This window comes from Anser anser (assembly GCF_964211835.1).
Source record: "Anser anser genome assembly, chromosome: 2".
Classification (NCBI taxonomy): Eukaryota; Metazoa; Chordata; class Aves; order Anseriformes; family Anatidae; genus Anser; species Anser anser.
This window is the reverse complement of record NC_139721.1, coordinates 122,027,855-122,045,648: the sequence shown is the minus strand read 5'-3', so window position 1 is coordinate 122,045,648 and position 17,794 is coordinate 122,027,855. Positions and strand designations below refer to the sequence as shown.

The following is a 17,794-nucleotide window of genomic DNA, read 5'->3' as shown; positions in this document are numbered from 1 at the left end:
TCTGAAGGAATTTTCCATAACAAGGTACCGAAAGGATGAGAGCTAGCATAGGCTAGAGGATGAGCAGTTAGTGGGAGGTTTGTGTGTAAATAAGTCATGTGTTTTAACTTACAGCAAGAACAAAGAACTACATTGAAAGGCAATAAATGGAGATAACTGACTAAAATAATTTTTTTGTTTGTTTGTTTTTTAATATATACAATACATAACTCAGGAATTTGTGGCAAAATAGGTATCTTAGTCTAAATGCATAAATTAAAAAGGAAAGACATAAATTTGTGATTAGAACTTAAATATTAACATAAGTTGTGCTAATACCTTATATATCCCCCCATTCATGGCGTATATAGAAAAAAAAAACAAAAAACATAAGTTTACAATGGGCAGGTCGTTGTGTACTTGTGTATTACAATAAATCTTTCTCCCATGTGGTATTAGTCTGACTGTCCATTTTGATTGTTGTTGGTTTTTCCAGGATTCTTACATTTTTATGCATCTCCAGTGCAAGAAAGTATGCAATTCTTTTATGAATACTGAAGTCTCAAGGTTCTAGTAATTTAAGAGAAGAAATGGCCAAAAAAAAAAAGGCAATTCCTCTCCTGTGAATAAGTACTCAAAAAAAATATTCTGAATAAAGGATGTCTCTGATAAATATCTGCTGATATGCATTTATCTAAATGAGAGAGTATGCATGGAAATGTCCTCAAGGAAAGGAGACTTAGTCATATGGAGTAGCAAAGTCAATCAAGTATTCACTGCACAGTTGTCAAAAGTATATTGTGGAACAGAGTCTGTACTCAAATGTATGCACGTGTTAGCTGAGTTTGGATTTTGTTTCTTCCCACAAAAAAATGACACTGATTTGGATCAGTCTTAAATCCCAGACTGTTGTAGCTTGTGTATTCTAAAACCAAGTAGGTGTGTGGAACTTATTCAAGTCCAGTAGCTGTTATGAATATATATGCTTCTCCCAGGGCAGTGAGCACAAGCAGCTGCTGCCCATTCATAAATATCCTTATTCTTCCTATATGTAATCGGACTCAAAAGACATTCCTGTTCTCGTGGCTTGGGCTGCGTTTGCAGTGAAACTGCATATATTGTGTAGCGTGTAGTTATAGTTTATTGCATTTGCTTTTGTTATGGTTTCTTCTGGGTAATCAGCATTTCAGCTGCAACTCCCTTTATTTGGAAAATGCAATGCTCGTACAGAAGAATGAGATTTTCTTTTCATGAGGAAAAACCAGTGGAGTCACAAACAAGTGATTGCACCAAAGCTATATGGAAATTTGTTGAGGGTGGAAGTAGAGGTGTGTCCTTCCTTAACAAAGAGTTCCCCAATATTCCTTCATAGCTTTTCATCAGTGTTTTGGGGTTGTAGCTGTTTGTGTGTTGGAGGATTTTACATTCACACAGGATGGAACTGCCTTAAACGCACACACCATTTCCATCTTGAAAATAAGGGGAAGTTAGGTGATGCACAATTTTTCTGCTTATTCACCGTGAGAGCTGGGTTTTCATCTTGGGTATGAAAGCCAGGTCTGACTGTAGTTGTAAGCTTCTGTTTCCCGTCCATGTGTTCATAAATACTTACCGAATGTGACTTGCTGCTGAGATGATGTGGCTAGACCTGGACCCTGGGGTTGATCCAGCGTAGCAGCATGCTTTGTGAAGTGACATCCTTTAGGTACACGGTCTTCCTTTCACTTTTAAACAGGTAGGGTGATTTTCTCCTCAGAAGGTGATCGTAGGTGGAAAGCTGTAAAAATGGAAGGATGCTACTGCAAGAGATTATGGTGAATGTTCTCCCCTGTGCATGTGTAACTTCTTTTGGTGTTAAGGGAAGCTGTTCTCACACTGAGGATAGAATAGAGCCTTTCATTAGGATCAAAGAGCCAATCAAGGAAGACTTTTAAAATATATATGTATAGGAAAAAAGCCTCCTGCTGCTCCAAAGAAGTTCCCTTTGCAAAGCACAATGGTAAATGATGTTACTTCTGTAGTCATTGTATTACCAGGGGATATCGTTTATGCTGTTGCATTTATTGAGACTTGCGAAATTCAGCTGTGCTTGATGAGGTGGGCCAGTAGCATTGCAAAAGGCAGCGTGCTGTGCTGGTTTTCTGCTGGCTCAGACCTCGGACGGTTTAGTTGGATAGTTTTCCACTGCACGTCACTGCTGACCAGCCCCTCCGGCTGAGGAGCAGGAAGAGTAGTGAGGGCTGTGCTTCAGAGGGAGTGGAAATGCCCTGGGAAATACATATCTGACAGATCTTCCTGGTAAGTGCAGTAATTCCCGTCTCATCTTACAGGGTGTATTTACGGCATAACATTGCTTTTGCTTACTTCGTGTTGACTGAAGGCGCTGTAGCATATCTGAGATCCTATTTTGTCTTTGAATGGTAATAAGCCTTTTAGTACAACATTGCAACACTAAAAATAAAAACAAAACCAAAACAAGTTAGTTAATGCTTTTTCAAAACACTGTTCTTCATGAGTAGACAAATACATTTGCGTAACTTTTTTAATGGCATGCAACAGTATGTTAAAGAAGCTCAGGGATATCACAAAGAATTTCCCCTCCAACAACTTAAATTTTTCTTAATAAAAATATTGGGGAGGCAGTTTGAGTTTATTTCAGTGAAAGATGTTGCAAATACTTAGGCTATTTGCTGAAAAAATCATGTGTATTATGCCAGAAATGAGAACTGCCTGATGAACTGGAAATAAATGAAGTTGTAGGGGTGATGTTAGAGTAGGAATATCAATCCTGTTCCAGAGCAGTTACACATGAAAGTAACTTTGGTTTTATCCGAACTAACGAAAGACCTAGCTAAGCAGGCATCTGAGTGCTCCCCTGTTGCACCAAAGTGACTTTTCATGACAGAGTACTGCAAGCCTAAAGAGTCCAGCCCGTCACCTCAGTGTAACTTCTTTAAATAGTGCAGCGTGTGGGGACAGAGCGTGAGGAGAGGCCTTACCTGGGCGTGAAGTGCTGAGTGCCTCAGGTGAGGCCCTCAGTACCAGCTCGGGAGCGTGTCTCAGCTCGTGTGTTGTGGTACTGCAACCGTGCCGTCGTAAAGTGATGTTTTTCAGTCCGTGGCTTCCAGCATGGGGAGGGAGAGAGCTGAGACAAATGCAATTTCTTATTTTATTTTATTTTTTATTTCTTAACAGGCTGAGAAGTAGCAGAACCTTCTTAGGGTGTGAGTCTTGCTTGGGAAAGCTTTAGAAATTCACGGGTGAGGCAGGTGAGACACCAGACTCAGCAAAAGAGGGTAAGGCAGGAAGGGAAATAAAGAAGCTGGTGTTTCCCAAGGAGCTTTTGTTTCCTCTACAGATCTATCAGCTCACTTCTGCCTAAATTCCTTTAGGACATGCGGTGCCATTTGTGATTGTAAAACACAGTTCTATGCCAGATGATCTTAATATAGTCTGTGTGCTTTCAGATGGTGTTTGTGAGCTCTGGAAAGGGGCTGAACTGCTTTTTGAAGCAAACCCTAACGTGAGGATGCTCTGAAAGATTGTGCTTGTGTGTCCTGTCCCACCTCACTTCATTTCATATGTTGCATTATATCTGTGAAGCACTGTTTGTGCTGTCCTTACTTTTTGCATGTGCTGTCAGGGTAGGTAAGGAGATGACGCAAGGTGGTTTGAAATGTTCAGGCTGCTGCTGACATTTGAGGAGCCCATGGATTATTTTGTTGCATGTCGTTTTACTGCCGATATTTCTGAGATGTGCTTCTGCTCACTGGAAACTTTGGGTTGCATAAAGTGCACATAGCTGCTTCTTGCTTGTTATTAATAAAACTTCCATTACTGAAAATGGAAAACATTAGCAGAAAGTCGTTTGATTTTTTTGGCCTGGAAAACCATTCAGTTATTTTCATGTCTCACCTCGAGTACCTCACCTCGAGTACTGTGTGCAGTTCTGGGCACCACAGTACAAGAAGGACATGAAACTGTTGGAGAGTGCCCAGAGAAGGGTGACGAAGCTGGTGAAGGGCCTAGAGGGGAAGATGTATGAGGAGCGGCTGAGGTCACTGGGCCTGTTCAGCCTGGAGAAGAGGAGGCTGAGGGGGGACCTCATCGTGGCCTACAGCTTCCTTGCGAGGGGGAGCGGAGGGGCAGGCGCTGATCTGTTCTCTTTAGTGACCAGCGATAGGACCCGCGGGAATGGTGTCAAGCTGAGGCAGGGGAGGTTTAGGCTGGGCATCAGGAAGAGGTTCTTCACTGAGAGGGTTGTCACACACTGGAACAGGCTCCCCAGGAAAGTAGTCACTTTAAGAAGCGTTTGGACTGTGCACTTGGTCACATGGTCTGAACTTTTGGGTAGACCTGTGCGGTGCCAGGAGTTGGACTCGATGATCCTTATGGGTCCCTTCCAACTCGGGATATTCTATGATTCTATGCACGTGTTCAGTTTGGCCTGATACCTACTGTCAGGTAGGTACCTGATACCAAACTTCACGTTGTCCTGATGCCTGAAGTCACTGGTGCAAAATCAAGTTTGTGGAGTTCTGTGGCACAGTAGGGGTGAAGTTAATTTCTGTAAATGAGCATTCAAAATTATTTTCAGCACCAAAGAGTGCCCTGAATTTCCTGAGAATTTCAACATTAATGTTTGTTGAAAAATCCCTTTTGTTGGTGCTGTTGTGAATATTAAAATTACTTTCCCATTACACTGACAGGCATCTTTTGAATTATCATAATCCGACTACTTGTTTTTTAAAAATTTTCCATGTTTTTTAGTTAAATATTTAAGATGTTGTGAGGTGGTTTGTGGTTATCTAAATTGAATGAATTTGCATAATGATTTATATATATGATCAGAGGAGTGACCTTGTATATTCTGAAGTAAGCAGTAACACAGCTAATTAAATAATGATTGTCATGTGGACTGGGCCATGCCAAAATGCCTAGCGATTTGCATGTCGAATATATGAAAGCTCTTTAATAATGGGAAATAATTAATTAAAAGGCTGTTATTTTTGGAAGAAGGAAGTAAACTGAGCTAAACAAGCTCCTTTATCTTCAGTGCTATGTTAGAAAACATAAGAATACAATTTCATGTGTTTATCTTAAATTACTTAAAGCATCGACATTCATGGTTACTGGTAATTCTGGTCCTCTTCAGATTTCAGAGTGAAATCTGAACAAATGTTACTTCTTCACGTTTTAGGAGAGGAGCTAAGACAGTTATTGGCTATCTGCACCCTGAGTGCACTGCTCTGTTACTCATCTGTATATAAAACATAACACACACACACAAATATATATGGGTGAATAAATGTCTTTATATATATGGATGAATGAAATATATATAACATTGTAAGATATTAAATAGTAATAGATAATATAATAATACATTATATATATAGTATTTTCCCCTAGATTAGACACCTTGCTTACATCTGATTCTCTCAGTTGTATTAAAGGTGTTTCATTCTACTCTTGACATCTTGACAGTGTAAAAGTCTTAACAATTCCTTTCTTCTTCTTAAGTGATGTAAAATAACCTTATTAGTAAAAGTGGAAATTTGGCGTAAGGTTTTAGGTTGTAATTTCCTTTGTGCTTGAAAGTCTTTGCATCCTTTTTCATGATTTGTCTCTATTAAAGAACAGTTTAGCTGTAGGAAGGATGCACATCATTCATTTACTCTGAGGCTAATGTTGCTGTTTCTCAGCAAAAATGTCATTTGTGTCACTGCATATTGTGCTCTTAAATAATATTTAATTCTGTGACCTCAGTTCAGCATGCCTTCCCAATTGTCCATTAACTCTCATCTTTGAGCAGAGGCAGTTTTTGCTGTATAGATACTACGAAGAATTAGATAGAACTGAGAGAGGTTTCAGAATTATGGTAAATTGTATGTTTGTCTCCTATTCTATCATTCCTTTTAATAATTTTAATACCATGCAGCCTAAGAGGTGAAAGTCAAGACCTGAAAATAGGGAAGGGCTGAGGAGAGGAGGAAGAACAAACCTTTGCATACGCCAAGATGCAGGATTGAAAGTACTGTCAGGTTATATCACCTTACCACACAATTGCTCTCATTTAGTCAGTAATGAGTAATTACTAAGTATGAGTTGAACATCTTGGGCCTGTTCCATTTCTTGTCACAGCAAACCAGCTTTCATATTCAGCTGCTGTACAGCCCTTGACTAGAACAGTGATAGTCATTTTAGAAAAATTCGAGTTGCCTGGACAAGTTAAGACATCATCTTAACACATTCCGTCTTCCACCTTTGAAACTTGTGAGAGACAGATCAGACAGAGGTTTCAGCAGCCAACAAGCTGCAAGGAGGATTTGAATAAAATAAATGAGTAACTTGAATATAGCTAAAAGAGTAAGGAAAGCCCATATACTTTGTTGTTGTAAGGAAAACTGCAGATTTTTTTTCCTCATCTCTAGCTGTTTTGTTTCTCTTTTTTTTTTTTTTCACGGTGGCCTTGATGCCCTTTCTTACATGCCTGCTATGAAACTCATTGACGATGGCACTGCAAACTTGCAGTTCCTCTGCAGCTGCCAGCTCAGTCCAGCAGATCCTCTCTCTACTCTTCCTTGCCACATGCTCGTGGCCTTGGCTTGCCTTTTTTTTTTTAATGTATGTGGAATGCAATGGTTAAGTTTCTCTTCAATACCTGTTAACACATTTGATTCCTTTCACAACTGTCAGTTTTCCAGCTTTATGAAGCTTTCACTGTAGGCAAATGTTGCACGTTTGGGGCTCGGCCTAAGATTCAAACTAAATTTTCTGTCAACATACTGTTGTTCACACGTTTAGAAGAGCTTACAGTTTTTTAAGGATGGATACACCTAACAATAAAAGGTGCAGAACATCGTAAGGGATGGGTTTAGAGCTGATCTGAGCAATGGTGTTCACTGAAGATGGTTTTACCTGTTTATCCCAGCTCAGTGTTTCATCTTTATCTCTGGATTTCTTGCTTTTATACCTTTTATGTTACACTGTTCGTTTCTTTGGCTGAAATCATTAATGAGTTGTCACAGCTCACTCTTAAAAGTGATATGTCAAATGCCAATTTGGTTTGTTTCGTTTATTTGACTTGCTTAGATTCTTAACCACAGGGTGCCGGAGTTTGTTTAGGAAAAAATAAATTAGTGAGCTTTTATGTTGGTGAAGTTGCATGTAAGAAAGGGTTTTTCTGGAACAACTAACAACTACTAAAAGCTGCTCTGAGAAATGTATAGCTGGTTCCATTTTTCAGTGGTTATTCTGAAATCTAATGGTGATCACATCGCTTTGGAGCATATTTCCTTAGCGTATGCTCGTTAGGGGCTTCAGATTTTTCTTTTTCCTCCCTAAATAATGCTGTAGGGAAGAGTAAAGTTGTTGGCTGTATATAGAGGCTATATACTTTGCAAACAGTTTGTGCTGCTACACACGTGCCAGCCTGCGCAAGTTTCTCTGATCGGCGTGAAAGCCAGCCAGGCTTCCTGGGGAAGCTGTGAGCTCTTGCGATGCCACGGAAGCTGTGCTGGTGTTCAGCTCATCATTATCGCTGGAGGATCTGCCGGACGTTTCCTATAGCGTTTCACCTACGTCTGTATGACTGATTAATTATCGATTCATTAATAAGTAACAGGCACAACTGTTGATCGTGAAGGCTTATTTCCAGGAGTGAGATAACCTATTGCGGACACGTAGGCAGGGGCTCTGGTGCTCTCCTGGTTTCCCTCTGCTACCTGCTGGCGTTAGCCATTCCCCGTGGGTGGTGGTGGTGGGGTGCCCGCTGCCAGCCCGGAGGGTGGTGCCGTGCTTGAATCAGATACAGATTTCCTAGTCAGGAGCTGGTGAAGGAGGCTGGAAACTTAGTCCATAGATTTTTAGGGATGGTGGGCTTTCACCCCTGAAAAAGGAATTAGAGTGAGCTTGCTTCAAAGCATTCCCTGGTAGCACAGGGTGTGTTGCTTGCTGGAGATGTTGCAGAGGTGTCCCTGTCCAGGGGACAGCTAAAGCTTTATAAAGAACATGAATTAATGCAATCTGCCATGAAGCTGCGTTCAGACCTGTGTTAGCTATAGCTGGCATGTTGGCAGAGGGTTTTGGTTTTATCTACTGTATAGACTTTCACTGCACTGTTAAAACTCAGCCACAGTGGTAGCCACAGGACTTCTCTGCATGTTGTTGTATGAGAACTATTCTGGTTTGTGCTGGCACTGACAGATACAGAACAGAATAACCCTGCTTTTGGGATAGTAAGCAAGCAAGGCACACCTTCTAGGCTACATCTCCATTTCCTTGCTATCCTTACTGTAAGCAAGATTTGCATACTTAATTCTTTTCACTTATTGAAAGTCATATCCCTTTAGGTTTGACAGCTTTCCAAAGAATATTTTAGATTTCCCACACTGATTGTGGGCCATATGTTAGTGCTAATTATATAAATGAGACATCATAGAACGGTGACATGCTTAAATGTTCAGTACTTTAAAGAATTACAGAAATGAATGCTAGCTTGGGTAAGTGCTGGAAGAAGAAAAGAACAGCAGGCTTTGAGTGGATGGATGTTAGTAGCTTGGTATGGGTATCCGTTGTCTTTGTCTGTAAGAAGTTGCTGACACTTTGCAGGTTTTGTCAAGCTTCTTTAAACTGCCATAGTGCAGGAAAAAATCATTTCCTTTTTGCACCTATGGATATGCCAGAGATTCATCTTATGTTAACTGTATGAAATATTGAATGCTGGTAGCCTCGTGGTGCTGTTACAAGTAAACATTAAACGTGGGGCTGTAGCTGAGTGTTTCTGCACTTTCTGTGCGCTGTAGATGTTGCTCTGAGGTGGGGTGTCTCATATACAATTTATTTTTTGTCAGTTAATAAAGGAATTAACCATGAAAGAAAAAGGTAGCGGGGGACAGAAACGGTTGGAAGGTGAGAGCTATAAACTGAAAGCTTAAGCACTAAGGAAAGGATTTTATAAGGTGGTTTTCATTAACAGTAATGGGACAGTGTGCTGGGTATTATCCGTGAAGTTAATTTTTCTTTTTAACTAGAATCTTGTTCAAAATATAAAAATCTAGTACATGCTAATGCTGTTATATTATTTTTTTCTCCCAAACTATGATGCATAAGACGGTAAACATAGTGTCACAGAAAGTGGATTGCTCAAAAGTTCTGCCTTCATAGTTAAAAATGAAATATGTATGCAGGCTATGCATGCAGGGCTGGTAAGCCAGAAATTATGTCTGGTGTAAGCTATTTCTGTACATCTAGTTTTAATGCTGATGTATATTTAATTTCCTGGCCTGTTTTCCCCACAGCAAGATGTGGCTGTCTTCCACTGAAGTCAGTGCCTGAATTCTGCAGCAGCCCAGCTTGATGCTTGTGCTTTGCCTCTGAAGTGTGGTGTCCACGGCTTCAAGCAGCAGGTCAATTTAGTCTGGGGGAAGACCAAAAAATCCACTCTGCTTTGGAGGGGTGTTTCTGTGCAGGGATTCTTTGTGGGACTGTAAATGGGTGAATTTATAGTTTCAGTGGCTGTGGCTGCAGTTTCTTTTCTATGCTGGAAACAGGATCATACTGCATTTTTCTCTTGCGTACAGGCATAGTCTTCAATACAGTAGTTTTTTATATTTCTTATCTACTTAAACAAGCATAGGAAGGCATTTCCTTAATGTATCGAATTGTTTCATAATTAATTATAATTGTACTTTTGGCTTCCACTTCTAAGACCTGACCTAGACCAGTTTGTTTCCTTCTTGTCAGAACATGTTTTGAAAATGGAATCAGAAGAAGCGATTAGTAATAATCTTGCTGAAAAATTACTCTGCATAGTTAATTCTGAGATGCTTTGTCTGTGAAAGATGAGTATCATTTAAGTTCAGATGGAAAAGCACACGGAGCTTGTAAGTGGAGTTTGAGAAACTTGCATAGGAAATCTGTTTCTGGTTTTACTTGAGTTCAATTTAACAGCTTTGATCGTTAGTACCAGTAAGACAAGAGGGTGCAATAGAGAAAAAGCTTTGGATTTGTGTATCAGCATAAAGATAGGAGTGAACAGACGTGGAATCGAGCTTCCTGATACCTGCTGTTCTGTTAGTTTATATTATCTAGTCAACTAAAGCAACTTTTCAATTCTGGAGATACCAAAAGACTTTTTTTTCCCCATTAGACTTATGTTCTCTTGTGTTGTTTTCTGTAATTTGTGTAATACTGTAAGTTCTTACTGTTTTATCAAAGGGTAGCAGATTGTTTTCATTTTAAATGAAGAAATCCCTTCAGATTATACATTTTCTGCTCAGCTGCAGACTACCAGTTTTTTTTCCAGTCACAATTGTAGGGTATATTGCCAGAAGATAATCTGTTCCCTCTGTGTCTCAGTCATGCTTATTACCTTTATTTTATTATATACTTTGAGCCTGTGAAATGATTTCTTAACTGCACTTAAAGATAGTTTGTGTAGACAGCAAAATTACTGCTCCCGCCCTCAGGATCAATTTGTATCGTGCTTTTGTATAAATATTATGTTCTATACTTTGATATTGTTCATAGTCCAGAAGATAACTGCAGTGATGAGTCTTATTTAAGAAGCATGATGAAAACTGAGTCCATATGGAATTTGGAGGAAAAGGTACTTAATTAGCTGTGATCTAATGCTGCCATCCTTTTTCTAGCAAGACTGCTAGTGCCCCCCAAAGCTTATTTTTGCAGGAGGGAAATACTGGTTTTAGTACAGCCATTTATTAAATGTGTTCTGCTTTTTGGGGGAGAGAGAGCAGTCATGAAATGAGGATTTTGTAAACTTGGACTGGCAATTATAAATTAGTGTCTTGCTTTTTAAGATTTACAGAGGAGGGAATGGGGGAGTAATCCAAGATGGAAAGTAATAGAGATGTTGGTGGAAATTCAGGCAAAGAAGTTGAGAAAGGGGAGGAAACATTTCACATGATCTTCAAAAAGATGGAAGGAAAAAGAAAGGGAGAACTGTCAGATTACAGAACAAAATGAGTTGCAAACTGGCAAGTCATGAACCCAGACATACTGCTCTGTTAACGCTGGTCTGCTTATCTTTTCTTTCCCTGTCTTTTTTCCTCCTCTACTATCCCATCACCTATACCAGAAAAACAGTTTACTAGAATGAGATCATGAAAGGGCTGAGCACTGCAGCTCGGAGGTGTCTTAACATCTTTATGTTGACTGCCTTATGTACATTTACTTAGGTTACCAAGGAGATACTCACATGTGTTCAGTTATTTCATTACCATCTTTCGACTTTACGCTAGGTAAAAGCATCATCAGAGTCTCAACAGAGCACTCCTTTTTGTACCTGCATGAAATACCTGGATGGGAAAAAAGGGTATGCCTAGAGAAACCTAATGCCTGATAGCCCCGTAATTGGGTTGCCGCACACCATTCTTACTGCACTGTTTTTATACCTTTTCACCATGCCTGCTGAATGGTTGTCAGGTTTTGAAACATTAGCACGTGGAAGCATCAGCCTTTGTCACCTGAGCTAAACAAAATGTTTAGGCACTGGAGCCAGACTCCAGAGGAATAAATACTGTGCAGAACGCTGCCAAACAATGGCTCAGAATAAGGTACAACAAAGGATCTTAAGTATTTGTATGTTTGTTTGTCATTAGGTTTGGTACAAATAAAAACACACTTTCCCGGTGTTGTGTTTGAGATATGAGCAAGATTTTTAATGTCTCGTTTGTTAATTCTAAAATCCCAGTTTCTGTTTTTTTTTTTTTTTATCCACACGACTTCCAGTTAGTTTCAGATGCCTTACTACATGTTTCAAGATACTCTCACCCTGTGTAATGCTCTATCAGATACAAGGGAGCCTTAAAGTGATCAAAAATTCCCACTCCTTAATGACTGCTGGAATGATATGAAATCTGTGTTGCTTCAGTGCTGGAAGTCCTGCTAGCCTTATAAATATTTGTGGCTTTGATTCCTGTTTAATGTAAAGATTCTTTATATTCCTTGGCAGCATAAATGAGCTTTTAAATAGGTGCAATTGTAACTTGAACCGTGGAAGCATGCAGCTGAGGCCCTCGGGTGGGTGGGATCCCAGCCAGCGCGCAGACTTGGGTCAGGCGCCGTTTTGTGGGCAGCCCTGAGCAAGGTCTGACCTGCTCTGCTCCGTCCCAGTTCCTTTTCTTCTCTCTGCTTCTCTTGCTGGATGCAAGGATGGCGTTTGTTCAGATTGGAGGTGCGCTGCCTTGGGTCGGGTCAGATGTGCCACCCCATGCGGGGGCCTGGCTGAAGCCGTGCCCTGTCCTGGGCACCTGCTGGTCTCCATCTGCTGGGCTTCCCACTTCTGCCACGGGGTGAGCCCTGCTCCTCAGTTCTCTGCGGGGCTTTCGGGTATAAAACACAGCATGTCCAAAGATAGGTGCCTTTGTGCACGTGCTGTCAGTTTCCCAGAAAGCTTGCTGTCTGTGTAGGGTGAGCTAAATGCTGGGTGTTTGCATCACAGTACATCTGGGACTAAGAGTTGTTGCAGTTTACTTAAAAATAACTTCCACCCTCGGTACCTGTCCTGCAGAGCTCTTGACTCACTGCCGCTAAGTGTTCTGCAGGCTTCCAGACCTACATTTTTGTTCTCCTTAGGGTCGTCCTTAATGTGTGTCTCGTGTGAGTTGGAACATCAGTCTTGTCTTAGGTCTCCAAGACTAAGCATTAATTTTAACTGCGGGTTTTCGCAGATCTTGAATCGTTGAGATGGTGCTTTGCTTTTAAAAGCCAGTACAAGTCATTTGTAATTCATCCAGAAAGTGCTTTGCCAGAAATGTCAAGTGATGAGCCATGCTAAAAGTATGACTTTTGAGTATTAACATGTTGTAGTAATTGCAATTACAGTTTAAGCTCCTTTGTTAACTATGTGTTCTTGAGACAACGTAGTACAGGGCAAGGCTGTTTCCACAGGATGTGATTTGTCACATGCTTTTTCTCTTCAGATGGGTGCTTTAAAATGATGCCTTCTTACAGACTGGTTAAGACTGCCCTTTCCTGTAAAACCGCAGGGAGCCCAGTCCTGTTGCGTGGGTGTGATGCCATTTACTCCCGTTTCCTTCTGTGGAACACAGGAAACAACAGCACCTAGGCAGAGGAGAGGAGGAGTGGGAGCCCAGGACAGAGCGAGCAGGAAGAGTTTGTGCCCGCTGGAGCCAGTTCCTCCCTGAGAACCCGTAAATGTTACCTCTGTCTGGGAGGAGTTTGTGTGCACGGCCTCCTTGGGAAGCATCTCCTCACCTGGATGTGGTCCAGAGGATGACAGTGGGGTCACTACCACCACGATCACTTATTAGGAAGCTCTGCATTAAAACTAAAGAGTCAGCACAGCTATTGACTCAGGTAGTTAAGTGTGACATAATTTAATAGAAAACCTGTTTGTCATTAAAAGAAATTAACTAGAAAATCGTGCAGAAACTACAACATCAGAAGGGCACTGTTGCCTGAGACTATAAAGCCAAATGCTAAGAAATAAGAAAATAGCAGATTTAAGGTATTAGCAATATGAATTTGGTGCAAGTGAGCAGGATTATTGGTTGTAGCTGTAATAGGTGTAATAAGCTGTTTAAATGACCAAAGGACTGGGAGTTTCATCGTAGTTTACTCAGAATATTCAGTGTATTTTGTTCACTTCAGCTTCTCATGTAGGACTGTATCTTGTTTACACTGAAGTATTTGATCAATGGGAAAGGCTGGCAGCACTCGGATATCCTAGCAAAGTCTGGTACCTGTGAGGCTGAAATTAGGAGCTGGATTGATGGACATTCTGTCGTGATGATGGGTGCCTGATAAATGTGGTTTCTAGACTTGGCACATAAAGCACACGTAGATGGCCAAGCAGTGGCTTCTGTGGTATTCACCAGCTGCTTGGAGTTAAGAAGTGGTGTACTCTGCTATACCTGCCACATTTTTTGTTGTCTGTAATCAATTTATAATGACATCAGCTTTAATTTTTAAGGATTCTGCCTTACCGGGTTTTAAAATATTTTTTAGGAATATCTTAATGGCAGGATTTTTTTCGTAGACCTGCTGTATTCCATTGATTTACTGCTCAGTTGTTGGTATAGATTTAGAAATATGCTACTTCTACCACACAGCAGAATTCCCATATGTAGAACTGTACCTGATTGGATATCTTTTATTTATATATTTTCATTGATTTTCTTTATTCTGAGTAGATTTAAAGATGCCAAGCATAAATGCACAGAGCTGCAAAGCTCTGGACTAAGTGGTGTGTGAAGACGGTGATTTTTTTCCAAGGGTTTGTTATAACCTAGATGCTGAATTTGCAGTGAAAATGGTGAAGCACTGGACTGTAAAGTCAGATTCTTGACTGAAGTCCCCCAGCATCTCAGTAACAACAATAAATAAATAATAACAGCTGTAGGAGGGCTTGGAGATGGGAACACGTGTGTTTGTGTATGTGTGCATGATAAAATCTGTGTATCCAAAGACTGACTTGTCTGCTGAGTCTCTTTTTTGGGGGGAAGGGAGCTAGAACAAGACTTTGATTTCTTGCAGAAATCCAAAATTAATTCAGCCCTTTCTCTTGAACTTAAGGCGTGAGTATAAAACGATAGTTATTTGCACATCTTGAAGGAAAATAATTCCACTTATGAACGGGTAGCAAAAAAAACTGTTTGTTTTTTGAGCACTCCAAAAACTAATGAACCGATCTCAATACCACAGCTTCCAAGCCTGCTTACGTTCTCAGCCTAAACCAGATTTAGTTTGGCTTCCTTTAAAGGCCAAATATTCTAGTTTCTTGGGAAGCGGAGGTGTTGCAATATTTTATGCCTGAACTTTAGTTTCCAATCCTGATTGGAATTACAGTGTCTGATAGCAGTATTAAATATGAAGCAAATTGGAAGAATTAATACATTTGAATATTAAATACCTGTGCTGGGGAATAGACTTGCAGTGTTGGCTGCTTATCACAGTAAAATGATTTATTTGAATGGTTCTTGTCGTTCTTGTATGAGCAGTGAAAGAGGTGTCAAGTGTATATGTAAGGTCAGGACTGTTTAAGTCAGACATTTTTTAAAAGCCATTACGTATTTAACTGTGGGGTGGACAGCACTTTTTGAAATAACAAAGCAGAGGTTACCCAGCTTCTCAGAATAAAAAAGATGAATTTACCCTAATCTATTGAGCTTGCCTTTCCTCATATGAAATGTGTTCTTGCATATCTCATTCGTGACTTTATTTTGATATATGACCACTGATAAATTAAAACCTGTATGTACGTAGTTGCTGTAAATCATCTTCTGGAAAGTCTTGACCAGCAGAGGGCTTCTGTCCCTGGGAAATAATCCCTTAGTGCGAGAGCAGAGAGCTTTAACCGAGCACACTTCTTCACTGGTTTTCCGTCTCTTGTGGTCCTGCAGACTGTCCAGTTCTCTGGAGCGGTGCAGGAGCTCGTAGCCACCCGTGTTCGTCTTACATAGGTTGTATGTGATGCAGCGTGACCCCTTTAGGGTAGGGGAAAACGCAGTCAGTCGGCAGGGTTCCACTTGTAATGATGTTAAAATGCTTTTATTTTTTATTTGCAGAGATTTAAATGTGGGGGCGAGGCGGAAGGGAGGGATGTTTCTAAGACCTTTGGAGTCTGCCTTATAGGATAAATACAGTGTTGGGGGCCGACTTACCAAGAGGTCTGTCTGATCTTACACCAGAGCAAAGCTTTTTTCTTTTCCTCCTGCTGTGGCATCTGATAAATCCTCGCTCTGCTATAATTTGTGTCCTTAGCCCTGTGGAAGGTGTTTATGAACATGGGTGCGCTCAAGCAGATTTCTTTAATGACAAGAGGACTGATCTTGTGCGCTGCTAGAAATGTATTTTGAATCCATCTTGCTGCCTCATTACAGAATATGCTTCTTGACACGTAGTTTTGCATTTTACCTGGCAGGCATTAGTCTTTCTCTTGGCTGGGTTTTGCATTCCTTTTATCTGCTTTATCTAGAACTCTTTGTTGCTTATTCCGTAGCCGTGATGCGCTAAACAGCCTTAAGTCAAATATTGCCACATACACCTCTAAAAATGCCATTAACTTGACTCGGTGCTGCGAGCCACCCAGTCAGAACCGAGCCTTTCAGCTGGGTGACTGGCAGCATATGGAGAGACAACCTCTTTTGGACACATTTGGTTAAAAAGATAGCGTTTGTTCTGCCTCCCTGTGTTCAGCGGTGCCTTTTTTTTTCCCTCTGCAGAATTGGAAGATAATAGGATTTTAAAGGGTGAGTAATTGACCGACGACCACTTCCAGCCGCAGCATTTTTCTTCATATTGTGTGGCCTCAGTGCGAAGGTGAGGCGCCGTCTGATTTCTTATTTCCACAGCTCGCTGCACTAAATCCCCTGGCAGCGCGGACAGGCTGCTGGCAGCGCTGGGTAAACAGAAAGATATGCAACTGTTTCGGGTGCTTGTTTTTGGTCTTTAATTGCATTGTGTATCAAAAGGGATAGTGTGCGTTACCAGATGTCACAATTGAACAGAATAGTTGTAAACTTATTTTTATTTCCAACACTGACACTAAATTTGTTGAAAATCCCAAATATTTTATCTCTCTTTTTTTTCCACTTTATCCAGAAATAAGTTTTGGATGTGTGGTTGTTGTTTTTTTTTTTTTCCTCCCTGCAAAATTGTCTTTTTGGTGTAGCATTAATTGTTGGTGACTGCTGCAGAAGGATTAAGGTTGGAGGTTAGAGAGTCTTGGGAGCACAGCTGAGTAAGGGCTTTTATTGCTGAGAGGTTGGGGAACTTGCGAGGAAGATGGCAGTAATAGTTTAAAGCTTCGTTCACCGTAGGGGAGGTTTGCAAGAAGGAGTCAAATGTTCTAATCACCCAGGAGGGAGTGAATGAACACTTTTTACGAGGATTTATTTTTTATTAGGCGGTAGTGGCCGTTTCCCTGTTTTCATTTCATCTTTTCCACTTCCCAGCATTTTTCCCCCATGCTTTCCTCCCTCTCCCCCTCCTCTCCATTGCGTCTCACTTGAGGCTGGACGGCCCTAACAGTAAAGGACCATTTGATGAGTGGTTCCCTGCCATCCCCCCTTGTCTAATTTAGCGGGGAGCGCTGGAGGTGGGTGGCAGCCCTCTCATCTCGGTGGGGTTTTGGGTGGATTTGTCAGCTTGCTCTTGTGGTGGCTGTCGTACAGTCGTAGACAAAGGGTGGGCGTATGGGAAAAACAGGGGAGCTGGAATGAACAGAGCCAGCTGAGCGTGGAGCCCGCCTAGCAGCAAGTTGGTTGAAGCAGTGCTAAAACCCTGTCTGGGGAGTCTTACTGCGGTTTGGGAGGCTTATTTACATGGCTATTTGAATACACTTTACATTGACAAGTAATCAGTACAAACCCGTATCTACGCGGTATCCTAAATATTGAAATAAGCACGTCTAGGTAGTTTTGCAGTAGTTCCTATTGGTTATTGCAAAGCATACAGCAGGTACAGGACTGTGGTTTTAAATGGGCACCAAGGGTGTCAGAAGTTTCTGACTTTCACCCTCTGACTTCCTGAAGTTTTACCCTCTTCACATTTACTAGGTCTGCGTAAGAAAATGGTGTCAAAACCGAAGCAGTTTGCTTAGATCTTCATGAATTTTTTTTAGAAACTGTTTTCAGATTCTGCAGTGAGTCTGCTACGAATCTTACAGATTGTCCTGGTGGTATCTGCATTAGTGACACGTAAAGCCTGCACATGTTAAATGCAATATGAACGCATTATGCCTCTTTGGAAATAATTCAGAATAAATAAAAGCGCTTGCAGCTGAACAGTACAGTGTTACGGTGGAAAATAACCAGAAAGCACGTTA

General features: G+C 40.9%; 1 protein-coding gene across 5 annotated transcripts in view; it reads left to right on the top strand.

The window, feature by feature from the left end:
• The window catches only part of RARB (retinoic acid receptor beta), a 331,295-nt gene that overhangs the window by 24,165 nt on the left and 289,336 nt on the right, over positions 1 to 17,794 (top strand). For 2 of the 5 annotated variants that reach the window (XM_083825375.1, XM_083825374.1), the window contains exon 3: positions 16,191 to 16,287. The exons of 2 other annotated variants lie outside the window; for them this stretch is intronic. The gene's annotated coding sequence lies outside the window, so the exon portion shown is untranslated. Of the gene's footprint in view, positions 1 to 2,255; positions 2,278 to 16,190; positions 16,288 to 17,794 lie in introns of those variants that run through there. One more of the 5 variants, XM_083825376.1, reaches the window with a different exon arrangement.